This window comes from Lepisma saccharinum, chromosome 28 (genome assembly GCF_977018435.1).
Source record: "Lepisma saccharinum chromosome 28, izLepSacc3.1, whole genome shotgun sequence".
NCBI lineage: Eukaryota > Metazoa > Arthropoda > Insecta > Zygentoma > Lepismatidae > Lepisma > Lepisma saccharinum.
In genome coordinates this window covers 14,640,714-14,652,359 of record NC_139256.1, presented here as the reverse complement: position 1 = coordinate 14,652,359, position 11,646 = coordinate 14,640,714, and positions in this window count along the sequence as shown.

Here is an 11,646-nt window from a genome sequence, read left to right as displayed (position 1 = left end):
ATCACACCAACCTCAAGCACGCGTACGATGACTACGTAGGCGGAGACATGAACTACAATCAATTTTCGGAACGCTGCTGCTCTTCTTGCTGGAACAGTGACGATTTCGGATTCGCGACGATCGACATGACGAGGAAGCCCAACGACGGAAAATACAGAAACAAAATCAACGACTTTCTAAACGTTGCAACGTTGTGAGAAACGACGTGTATAAATAACGTCATGACGAAACGAAAAATCGAAGACGAAAATCTCAAGCTTCGCGATTACCTCGCGAAACGCTTCAAAGGTTGGAAATCCGAGAATCGCGGATCCTACGAAGAGAAGAAACGTCAGGATCAACCTGTGATCGATGCCATCAGCTGTCTAGGTAAAGAAATTAAAAGTGTCACGGAACAAAATAAAAATTTGATCAACGAACTCGTGCCGCTGGCAGCTAAAAGTTACGCTGTACCCACGCCCATTTCGAGCATTCCTTCGACGCCGTTCGAACTGAAGGACGTACCGGCACGACGTCAAGCCATAGGTAGCACGTCTTCGGATAAGATCGAGTTGGGACCTTTGGCACGAGACTACCTGAGCACGGGGAAGTTCGACAAGGATGAAGTGTTCGGATTGTATCCGAGCATGGAAAGCAACGAAGGCGGTGTGGTGTGGAAGATTGGGAAATCGAAGGTGACCTTCGAAGGCAACGACATTAAAGTTAATTTAGGCGATAAGGATAGTTGGACCAGGTATCCGGGTACGGTGGGACTGTGGGAACTCGTTGCCAAAAAGCAGCCGAAAGATTACACCGACGAAGATTACCAGAGTTACAAGGAAATTTTGATCATGACGGATGCCTTGTACCAGAACAACGATGCCTCGCAGAATAGGGTGAAATCGAGCAGCGGCGAGAAGTACAGAAATCTCATCAAACCGATTTGGAACGAGGTGAAGAGTGGAAGCGGCGTCAAACGCTACAACACGTTACCCAAAGAATTCGTTTGGGTGGACGACGTGAGGAAGCTCGTGGACCGATTGTTGGTGATAGCCGGCGAAGAGAATGCAGGCAATCGTAATTTCTACAACGAGAAGGTTGGCATCGTGGACATGATCAGCGCCAAACTTTCCAACTTCATCGTGAACGACGACAAGGGCATAGGTTACCTGATCAAAATCATCAACACGCTGCCTCCGAGATTCTGGAACGTGGCAGAAGGAAAGGGACTCGTGAACGACATCATCAACAAGTTACCTTTCGAGATGCATTTACCTGGCTACCAGTACTGCGGACCGGGTACCAAACTCGAGAAAAGATTGGAGAGAGGAGACAAGGGTGTGAATCCGTTGGACGCGGCATGCAAAGATCACGACATCGCTTACAACACCACTCGCACCGATCTGGATGCACGTCACGAAGCAGACAGAAAGTTAGAGCACGCAGCTTTCGAAAGATTCGTCAGCAGAGACGCATCGTTGGGTGAAAGAGTTGCAGCACTGGGCACCACAATCGCCATGAACACGAAACAAAAATTGGGGTGGGGTATATAAATAACATACAGTAAAAAAAAATAATAACAACATGTCTCGTATAACTGATTTGCCGCCCGAGCTACTATCTAAAATATTCAAACACGCAGTAAACGGAGATTGTGAGGATGTACATAAACTTGTAATCATAGCAAGAACGACGCCGGAATTTCGCATCCCTTGTGAAATGGTTCTCAAGGACCATCTTCGGGAGATCAGCGGCCTGAGGTGCGGTGATCTCGACACTCTTCTTTCGGCCGCAGGGAAAAAATTAAACGATAGGATGGACACGGACGATTGGTGCAAGTCTGAACAGAAGATGGCAGATATTATAACGCACATCATCTCGTTTTCCGAAGCACAAGCTTTCTTCCTCTTACACACACTGTAAAAAAAATAATAATATACGTGTCAAAAAAAATATACGTGTCAAAAAAAAATGAGACAAAAAAATGTACATGTCCAAGAAAAAAATTGCCATGGAAAAAAAATTTATCGTAAAAAAAAAATTGTCTCGTCAAAAAAAAAGTTGGCGTGGACATCGTCAGAAAAAAAGTTGCCTTATCGTAAAAAATTTTTATCGTCAAAAAAATGTCTCGTCAAAAGAAAGTTGACGTGGATAAATTATTACCGTCAGAAAAAAAGTTGCCTTATCGTAAAATTTTTTTATCGTCAAAAAAATTTGTCTCGTCAAAAAAGTTGACGTGGAAAAATTATTACCGTCAGAAAAAAAGTTGCCTTATCGTAAAAATTTTTTATCGTCAAAAAAAATTTGTCTCGTCAAAAAGAAGTTGACGTGGATAAATTATTACCGTCAGAAAAAAAGTTGCCTTATCGTAAAATTTTTCCACGTCAAAAAAAATTTGTCTCGTCAAAAAAGTTGACGTGGAAAAATTATTACCGTCAGAAAAAAAGTTGCCTTATCGTAAAAATTTTTTATCGTCAAAGAAAAATTTGTCAAAAAAAAAAGTTGACGTGGAAAAATTATTACCGTCAGAAAAAAAAGTTGTCAAAAAAAATGTACAAGTAAAAAGAAAACTTGATATATAAATAACACACATCGTGAAAAAAAAATCTACGAGATCAAAAAAAATTCTTCGGTATATATAAATAACACACATTGTGAAAAATTAAAATTCTCTAACACCCTGAAATTTCTCTTCGATATGACGACTGAAAAAATGAGTGACCTCCAAGCATTAAAACAAATGCTAAATTTGTCAGTCGAGTATGTAAAAATTCAGGAATTGGAAGTCGACAAACCTTACACGATAACTTCCGGTTCAATTGTTTCTACCCAGTATGGTCCCAAGGTACGTCTGTTGCTCAACGGACAATACAGTCTGTTTTTACCAGATCGATACGCTAACATGTTATCCGACGAGAAGCTATCTATTTTAATCGAGAACAAAACTCGAATCGTGTACAAGGGGACAAAGGAACTTCTTGGTAAGAAAACGAAGCACGTAATAGAATTTGTTTAATCACAGACACCCCAACCCCCGGAAAATATATATATAAATAACATACCATGAAAAATATGACAACTTGTCTAACTCAACTTCCTCCCGAAGTGTTGCACAAAATATTTACGTTTACGTTCGACGGGGATGTAACTAAACTCATAGACTTGTGTAAAGTAACGCCAGAATTTCGTTCACCGTGCAAAATGATTTTAATGGATCACCTCCGAGAAATAAGCGGAATGAAAAAATGTTCCGATCCCCAGAGACTCTCTTTCGAGCCGCAAACAAAAAAATTGACGATAGGTTAGACGAGCTGCACGAGTGGAGGCAGGGAAGAAGAAGATTTACCGAAGACTGGTACGCGTCGAACATTGAAACTGTCGATCTTGTAAACCACATGATAGCATTAGGCGAAGCAAAAACTTTTTTCTTTCCCAGAATACATATATATAAATAACACACCGCCACAGTTTGTTTTGAGTGGGACGATATAAATAACACACATCGTAAACCTAACGGAAAAAAAAATGTTCTCTTTCCCAGATAACATATAGCATCAAAAAAAATGAAACCCAAGGGTGTCGTGTACCAGATACCATACTCCAATCTAAAAAATCTAGGTGCCCTCGATGGGTTACTCACCAAGAAACAACGCGAGAAGAAACGTTCTTGCTTGACGAAAGGACACGGAATGAAATTACTTCTCAGCACACCTCAATTGAGACGCTTGCAGCGTTCGCGGAAACAGCAAAAGATCGGAGGTTTCATATTCAGCATCCCGGCCATCCTGGCAGCATTGGGGGCCGTTGGAAGTTTGGCCGGCGGAAGTGCCGCCATCGCGAAAACCGTCATCGACTCGAAGAAGAACAAGGCGGAATTGGAAGAACAGAAACGTCACAACCTGGCCATGGAGAAGAAAGGGGGGAAGGGCGTGATGAAAAAGTTTAAAAAAAAGAAACAGCAGCACTCACCAACCGAGACATTGAATCTCTGATCGAACCATTACGAATCAAACACTTCAGAGGCGTTTTCATGTCCGACTCGTTACCTTCAACCGTTAAAAGAAGAGAATGCGGCGTAGTCAACTTGGACAGTCAAGAAAATCCAGGCACGCATTGGATATGTTATCACTACGCAAATAATAAAGCATTCGTTTTCGATTCTTTCGGAGGTGTTCCACCTACAAATTTAGTTCATTACCTGAAAACGAACAATCCTATATACTACAACGACGAACGCATTCAAAATTTCGGAGACGAGAACTGCGGTCATCTCTGCCTCTCCGTGCTCGCGTTTCTCTCTAAAATAAATAAGCCACAGGTGGAAGATTTCCAGAAAGCACTGTGGAACCTCAAACACGATGGGCGTGTTCCATCTCACGAGCGAATCTTCGATCTTGAAACTCACGCTGCACGACGACATCGTCTATCCTAAATCCGTAGCTCTGCGTGCATTCTACAGCATGTACCTCATACCTAACGTCACGCATCACAACAACAAAATTAGCGTCGGAAGCGAACATATCGTCGTCACGCCAGGTCAATACAATCTTTCCACTTTGCAAGCTCAGTTACCCAAAGGCACGTACCTTTCTCAAAATTCGGTCACGCACAGAGTGGAAATCGTGTCGGCGACGGAGACCGTGGACCTGGGCACCATGGGAGAACTTTTAGGTTTCGAGAACGACATCAAACTTGAAGCCGGCATCAAGCACGTAGCAACCAACATTCCTAAATTCTTGGCCATAGAAACTCTGAACGTACACTGCAACGTGGCGGAAAGCATGATCACGAAATCTTCGGACGGATTGTTAGGAAGTCACAAGCAGACAGGAATCATAGCCACGTTCAAACCAAGTTCCGAGTTCATGGAACCGATCATCTACACACCCTCTTCGCCGATCTATTTTCCAGTATGTCGCAACCGCATAGACGACATAGAGTTGGTGGTGACGAACGAGAAAGGAGAGGTGGTGGATTTCGCAGGTGCAACGACCACGGCCATCGTGGAGATCAACGTATAATAAATAACACACATAGTGAAAAAAAATGGAGCAAATCGAAAGTTACGAATTGCAATCTTTCCCTCCCAACCGTCGCACGTTCGCCAATTTGAACGAAGCGAACCGGGAGATCGAATACGACGTGGACGTAGGCGACGGGTTCGTTCATCCTCACAGAGCGGACCTTTACCTTCAATTCGACGTGGTGAAGAAGGAAAGCGGAGAAGCCTTTCCGCCCAATGCCAATTTGAAACTCGTGGACAACTTCGTGCCTCACCTGTTCTCGCAGGTGGAGGTGAGGAAACACGGTACGGTCATCGACAGAATCGATTATCCAGGCATCACGTCGACGGCAGTGGGAACATTGAAATTATCCAAAACGGACGCGGCATACTATCAGGCGGGAGGATTCGAAGCGGGAACCAAAATATCGACGAGAAGTCACACGCTGCTCTTTCCCATGCGTCTGCTTCCGGGATTCTTCTCGGACTACAAGGAGATCATGTGGAAGGGAGGAATGAGGATCAGCTTTCGAAGAGCGGCCAACGACAACGACGCACTGATGCGATACAGTAACTTGAACGCGGACGGTATCACGCCGCTGCCCAACACATTACCCGAAGCAGCCAAATGCGTCATCCGCAGCATGGAGTTGAGAATGCCGATCGTGGAATACGAGACGAACTACGCCCTCAAGTACAAAGCGGAGATCTTGAAAAGTCCGCAGGTGCCGATTCACTTTCACGGTTACCAGTGCGTGCAGAAGTTGGCGTCGGGAAGTCACATGGAATTCGACGTGATGACTCAGTTCAACAACATACAGTTCGACATGCCAGATTTCGTCGTGGTGCTCTTTCAGACCGGGAGGGACAAGAATCAGGAAAAAGATTCCAGCAAGTTCGACGACTGCAAGATCAAGAACGTTTATCTGAAGAACGGTAGGAACGAAGTGTTCCCGCGCGAGAATTACAACCTCGACATGACCAAAGACGATTACCTCAAACTTTACGAAGCTTACACGGCTTACAAGCGCGTGACCGAGGGAAGCGTGGACATGTACTACACTCCCAGCGAATTCAAAATCCGCAGGCCGATGTTCGTCATCAATACCACGAAGAGGAAGCAGGTCGTGGTCAACGATCGCACCAACATCAAGGTCGTCTGCGAGTTCCACGACGCGCTGCCTGACGATACTCTGTGCAGCGTCATCCTGGTCGCAGAGAAGTCCTTCGTCCACGACGTGAAGAACGAGAGGGTGACGGAACAGTTTTAAAAAAAATCGTAAAAAAAAAAATTGCCGCATACTAAAAAAAAAAAATCAACATCCAACACATTTTAGGTTATATAAAATTTGTGAAAAACTTAAAATACTGAAATATTAAAACAAACGGAGTCCAATGTAAGTTAGTTCGATGCGTAAATGAAAAAAAATGATAGGTTAAGTTATATCACTTAGGATCGTAAAAAAAATTAAAAAATCGTAAGAAAAAAAAGATAGGTTAAGTTATATCACGTAAGATCGTGATATACCTACCAAGTACGAGTGGGGAAAAAAGTTTTGCAGTGAAAATTTGTACTAAAACATCGCTGAACGCTAAAACATCGACAAAAAATTGTCAAAATATGTCAAAAACTGATATTCAATTGATAAAATAAAGAGATACCTACAAAGTATGGCGTTGAACCGGCCCAATTACACTACTGTAGTGGTATCGTTGCCGCCTTGTAATCAAGGGGTCCCGTGTTCGATACCCGGTGAAGGCATCAAGTGGTTCGGATCCCACTTTAAACTGTAGGTCCAGTCCCGATTTGCATTACTGTGCATAAAGTGGACTTAAAACACAAACTCAATCATTCAATCAACCCTCGCTAAGATGCATCTCTCGAAACATGTGATATTATCCCGAACACATATGCAACCACAAAACATAGAATCACAATTCCCATTAAAAAATTAACTGTGCAATTATTGAAAGCAAAATGTATGACTTTTCTGTAAATAATCAAGTAGATATCCGCTCGATTGAAGTACCCCGAGAATCCCTGCCCACATAGCTCTCTTGCCACCTAGTGAGTAACTTGCAAATAACTAACATTGAACTTGGACATAAAATAATTTTAACATAATTATTTACACATTTTCATCGACTTTTGTGAAACTATCCTTCAAGTACAAAATGTTGATTTTTGCCTTTTATTTTTTGTGATTTTAAAAATAAAATATTTAATTACGTGTTGATAACGAGTTCTTCTTCCTGTATTGTTTAGACCAAGTAATTAATTCATAGAAGTTGGTTCTTGGGTAGCGGTTCAAAAAAAAATCGGGAGGGGGGAGGTTGAAAACCATGATCAGGAAATTTTTAAAAAATGGACAAAAAAATAGGAAATCTTAATTTTTGAAATTGATTCTCTGTGTACCAATAAGAAATAATAAAATGTATATCAAACTTACGTTTTATTGTCTAATGCAGAATGAATACTATTTACTGCATTTACTTTCTTTCTCACCAGACCTAACGCCAATGGACTTCTTCCCAACACGGACAAGATGTGGAGCACATTCTGTAACAGGTAAACATCACTTTCAGTTTCCAATAACTTTTCACCAAATGATGTTACATGAAATCTGATTACAGATTTGACATCCTGACGAAATTCTAGCCTATGGTCATGTATCACATGACCCACCTATCATTTTAAATAAAGAAAAGTTGCTTTCAAGATGGCGGAACCAATGGCGGCCGTCCGCATGACATACTCCACAAGGTGTCCTCCTAGGTCTATTATGTATCGCCCATATCAAATTCCATGAAAATACATCACTGCGGATTTTACAAGGGGTGGTAGGGGACTTCTGATGCACCCTGTATTATAAATAGACCTCGGATTTTTAGGTTCTAAAAAAGTGTGGTTTTAGGTTTCTAAAACAGGTTCTAAAAATCCGAAAATAGGTTCTAAAAATCCTAAAATAGGTTCTAAAAACCTTAAATTAGGCTCCAAAAATCCTCAAATAGGTTGTAAAAAGACTTAATTTGGTACAAAATTCCTGAATAACACTGGTTAGATACAATCTTTAAAAACAAAATTTCACAAGAACCGTAAAAACCAAATATTAATTTTCTAAACAAATTTTTATTTCCTTGTATCATTTACAAAATTATCTATAAATTACACTGGTCTACGTCCATTTTGCTGACTGGAGGCTGATGGTTGTTCTTTAGTAATTCGAGGGTGGTAAATCCAAAACTGAAATCAATTTTTTTCTATCACGTCAGGTTTCGGAGGAAAATAGAAAATTATCTAATATTAGGGAGATATATTTAGAGCAATGAAACAACGTAGTCCGTAAAAAGGTCACAAGATGGCAGCACATGGAATATTATAATGAATATTATTTCAATCACTTATTCGAACATTGTTAACCCCCAAAGAAAAGACAAATAATACTGACTTTGTAAGGAAAGCATATAGTGTATATTTCGGAATTAAATTGGGTGACCAAAATAAATCCTGGGCACCTCATAAAGTATGCAGGACCTGTGTAGACTAAAGGAAAGAAATATGTTAGCGTCTGGAACAACCTTCATGTATCGGGACAGAGAGAGGCATCTATTAAGATATTTTCAAAGGGACGAAGAACTTGTCTATTGTACAGATGTGAAGGGACTAATTGATGCTATGGGATGTACGTATAATGCAGAAGAATGGAGGCTTTTTATTGATAGCAAGAGAAGTTTGAAGTGTGTGTTGATGCATAATGGCAATAAGTTAGCATCCATTCCTGTTGACCACTCTGTACATTTGAAGGAAAGCTACGAAACAATAAAAGAACTGCTTCGAAATAAAAAGTATGCAAATGACAGTTGGCTTGTGTGCGGAGATCTCAAGGTCATTTCAATGTTACTTGGTCAACAAGCAGCTTTCACGCAATATCCATGCTTTTTGTGTTTATGGGACAGTCGAGCAAGGATTGAACATTGGGAACGAAGACTGTGGCCTGCCAGGAAAAGCTTTGAAGTCGGGGCGAAAACCATCCAGAACAAGCCGCTTGTTGATCCTAAGAAAGTGTTACTTCCTCCACTGCACATTAAGTTGGGATTAACGAAGCAGTATGTAAAAGCTCTGGATAAGAATGGGGCTTGCTTTAAATACATTTGCTCAAAATTTCCTGCATTGACGCATGAGAAAATAAAAGCAGGTATTTTTGATGGTCCTCAGATAAGAATGCTAATGAAAGATGAAGAATTCTTACAAACAATGAACCGCACAGAGAAAGATGCATGGTGTGCCTTTTCTGATGTCATTACAAACTTTCTTGGAAACTTCAGGGTGCGCAACTACGAGGTTCTAGTTGAAAATTTGTTGGTGACGTTTCAAAAGTTAGGAGTAAATATGAGTGTGAAGCTTCACTTCCTGCACAGCCACTTAGATGTATTTCCGTCCAATCTTGGTGCAGTAAGTGAAGAACAGGGCGAACGCTTCCACCAAGACATAAAAACCATGGAGCACCGATATCAGGGGAGATGGAATGAAAACATGATGGCCGACTATTGCTGGTGCTTGCAGCGTGACGTTCTTGAGGCCATCTACTACAGAAAATCAAAGAAACGAAATTTTTTGCCTAAGTAGGTATGCATGTTGTGCTATTCCGTGGTGTATGTTAAGTTTAGCATAAGTACAGGCATCAGGTTTTGACTGTATGTGCTCGTGAAACAAATTGATCAATTTGCCGGAATTGCCTAAACTTTTTGTCCATTAAGAACTACCTATTGAAAAAATAGAAACGTATGTTTGTTAAACAACGTGACGTGATACTCTGCATGGACACTGACTACGTCGCATTCTCTTTGCAAGTGCTGTTGGAATGTAGCCGGATATAATTTTCTGAAAATTTTGAAATGTGACTTGTGAAACAATGCAACTTAATACCTGTTATCAGCTACGCCACCTATGTATAGTCCTATAATTTCATTATGTGCAGATATCTATATGGAAAATTGTTGGAGTTTAGCCCAGTATTATAATATTGTGAAAATTTTCAAATGTGATTTATGAAAAATTGTGACGTGATACACTTTCTCTGACTACATATTTGGAATCAGCGACCTCAAATTATATAGAATCAGTTAAAATATCTAAGCCAGCAGAAAAAAAAAAATCATATGTATACCAGTGTTATTACGAAATACTGCACTTGTGCTGTTTGAAAAAGTTGCTTGTTGATATGAATAATGAATTACGTATGTATAATTTGCTGCACAATATCATGGTGGCTACTCACTTGGAATTCCTTGAATTCCGGGAATTACACGTGAATTATTGGCATCGGAAATTATGCGTGAAATATTTGCTCTGGAAATTATTCATGAATTTTAGCAAGACATGAAATAAGGTACAAGCGGATGTTTTCTCTAGTCCCATTTTTTCCTCCGTAAACGTGAAAAATTGCAACTTTTATTAATCCAAATCCCAATAAATTTATACATCTTTATACATGCCCTGAGGCAAGTTTCTCTCAGTTTAGCTTTTATTTTATTTTTTTAGGAAGAAAAAGAAAGCTACATGGAAAATAAAACAAAATTTTCTCAATCCGTTTACTTTGTTAGTGTCTTTTGCAGAACAATCTATCTGACAAACAGAAGATTATTACAAAATAATATATCTTGAAGTTGGTTAGGTAAATTTTTTGTTACATTGAAATCATACAAACCCCTTATATTGTGAATATTTTTGTGTGTGGAAGGGAGGGTTGAGAGTCGGTACTACGTAAGGTTGGATTAGAGAAAACATCTGCTTGTATCCTTGAATTTTTGGAAAGTTCACATTGAAAACCAGGAATTATACTTGAATTTTATCATGGTCCTATTCACCACCATGAATCTTTTGGCGTTATCCACACTCAAACTCCACCTTTTGTCTGTAGGATCATTTCATGTGTTGAAAATTATCTTTCAACAGAAACATAGTCAGTAGTGATAATTTGAATGCTGAAATATTACTTCGCAAGGTGTGAATGCCAAAAAGGACCAAACTGACGCGAAAGTGAGAACTTTGCACTTGGGACTGTGCAGGCAGGAGATACGATTGGGTGCCAAAACTGATAATGGGGAGGAGGGGCGGCAAGGACAGTTTACTTTATCTTAGTAGGCAAGGCTCAGCATTAAGAGTCTATAGTGCAGAGGTAAAAAGTAGGGGGGAACTGTCCCCTTTCGCCGCCACTGTCTGCAGGTAACAGTGACGTCAAAATTTTTGTTTTGTTTAAAGCTTTGATAAACATCATATACTTGGAGGGAGGGAAATCAACAGAAAACATGTTTCAAACACGCCAGTCATTGACTTATTTCACCACCAAACCTAGTAAATACTTCTGTGAGATATAAAAATCCCGTAAAAAAAAAAAAAGATTTAATTTAGGTACATAAACCTAAAATAGGTTCTAACAAGCAAAATAGGTTATTTTAGGCACTATAAAACTTAGTCAGTTGTTTCGTCTTTTTATGAAACGCCGATATAACTTGTTATTTCTTATTTACCTGCAAAGGAAAAAAATAGGTTAAAAACCTAAAATCCGACGTCTAGTTATAAGATATTAAAAATAAACCAATTTTAATCTAAATTTATTGTTCTATTTGCTACTCGAGTGACATTATATTTCTTACACTTTGTA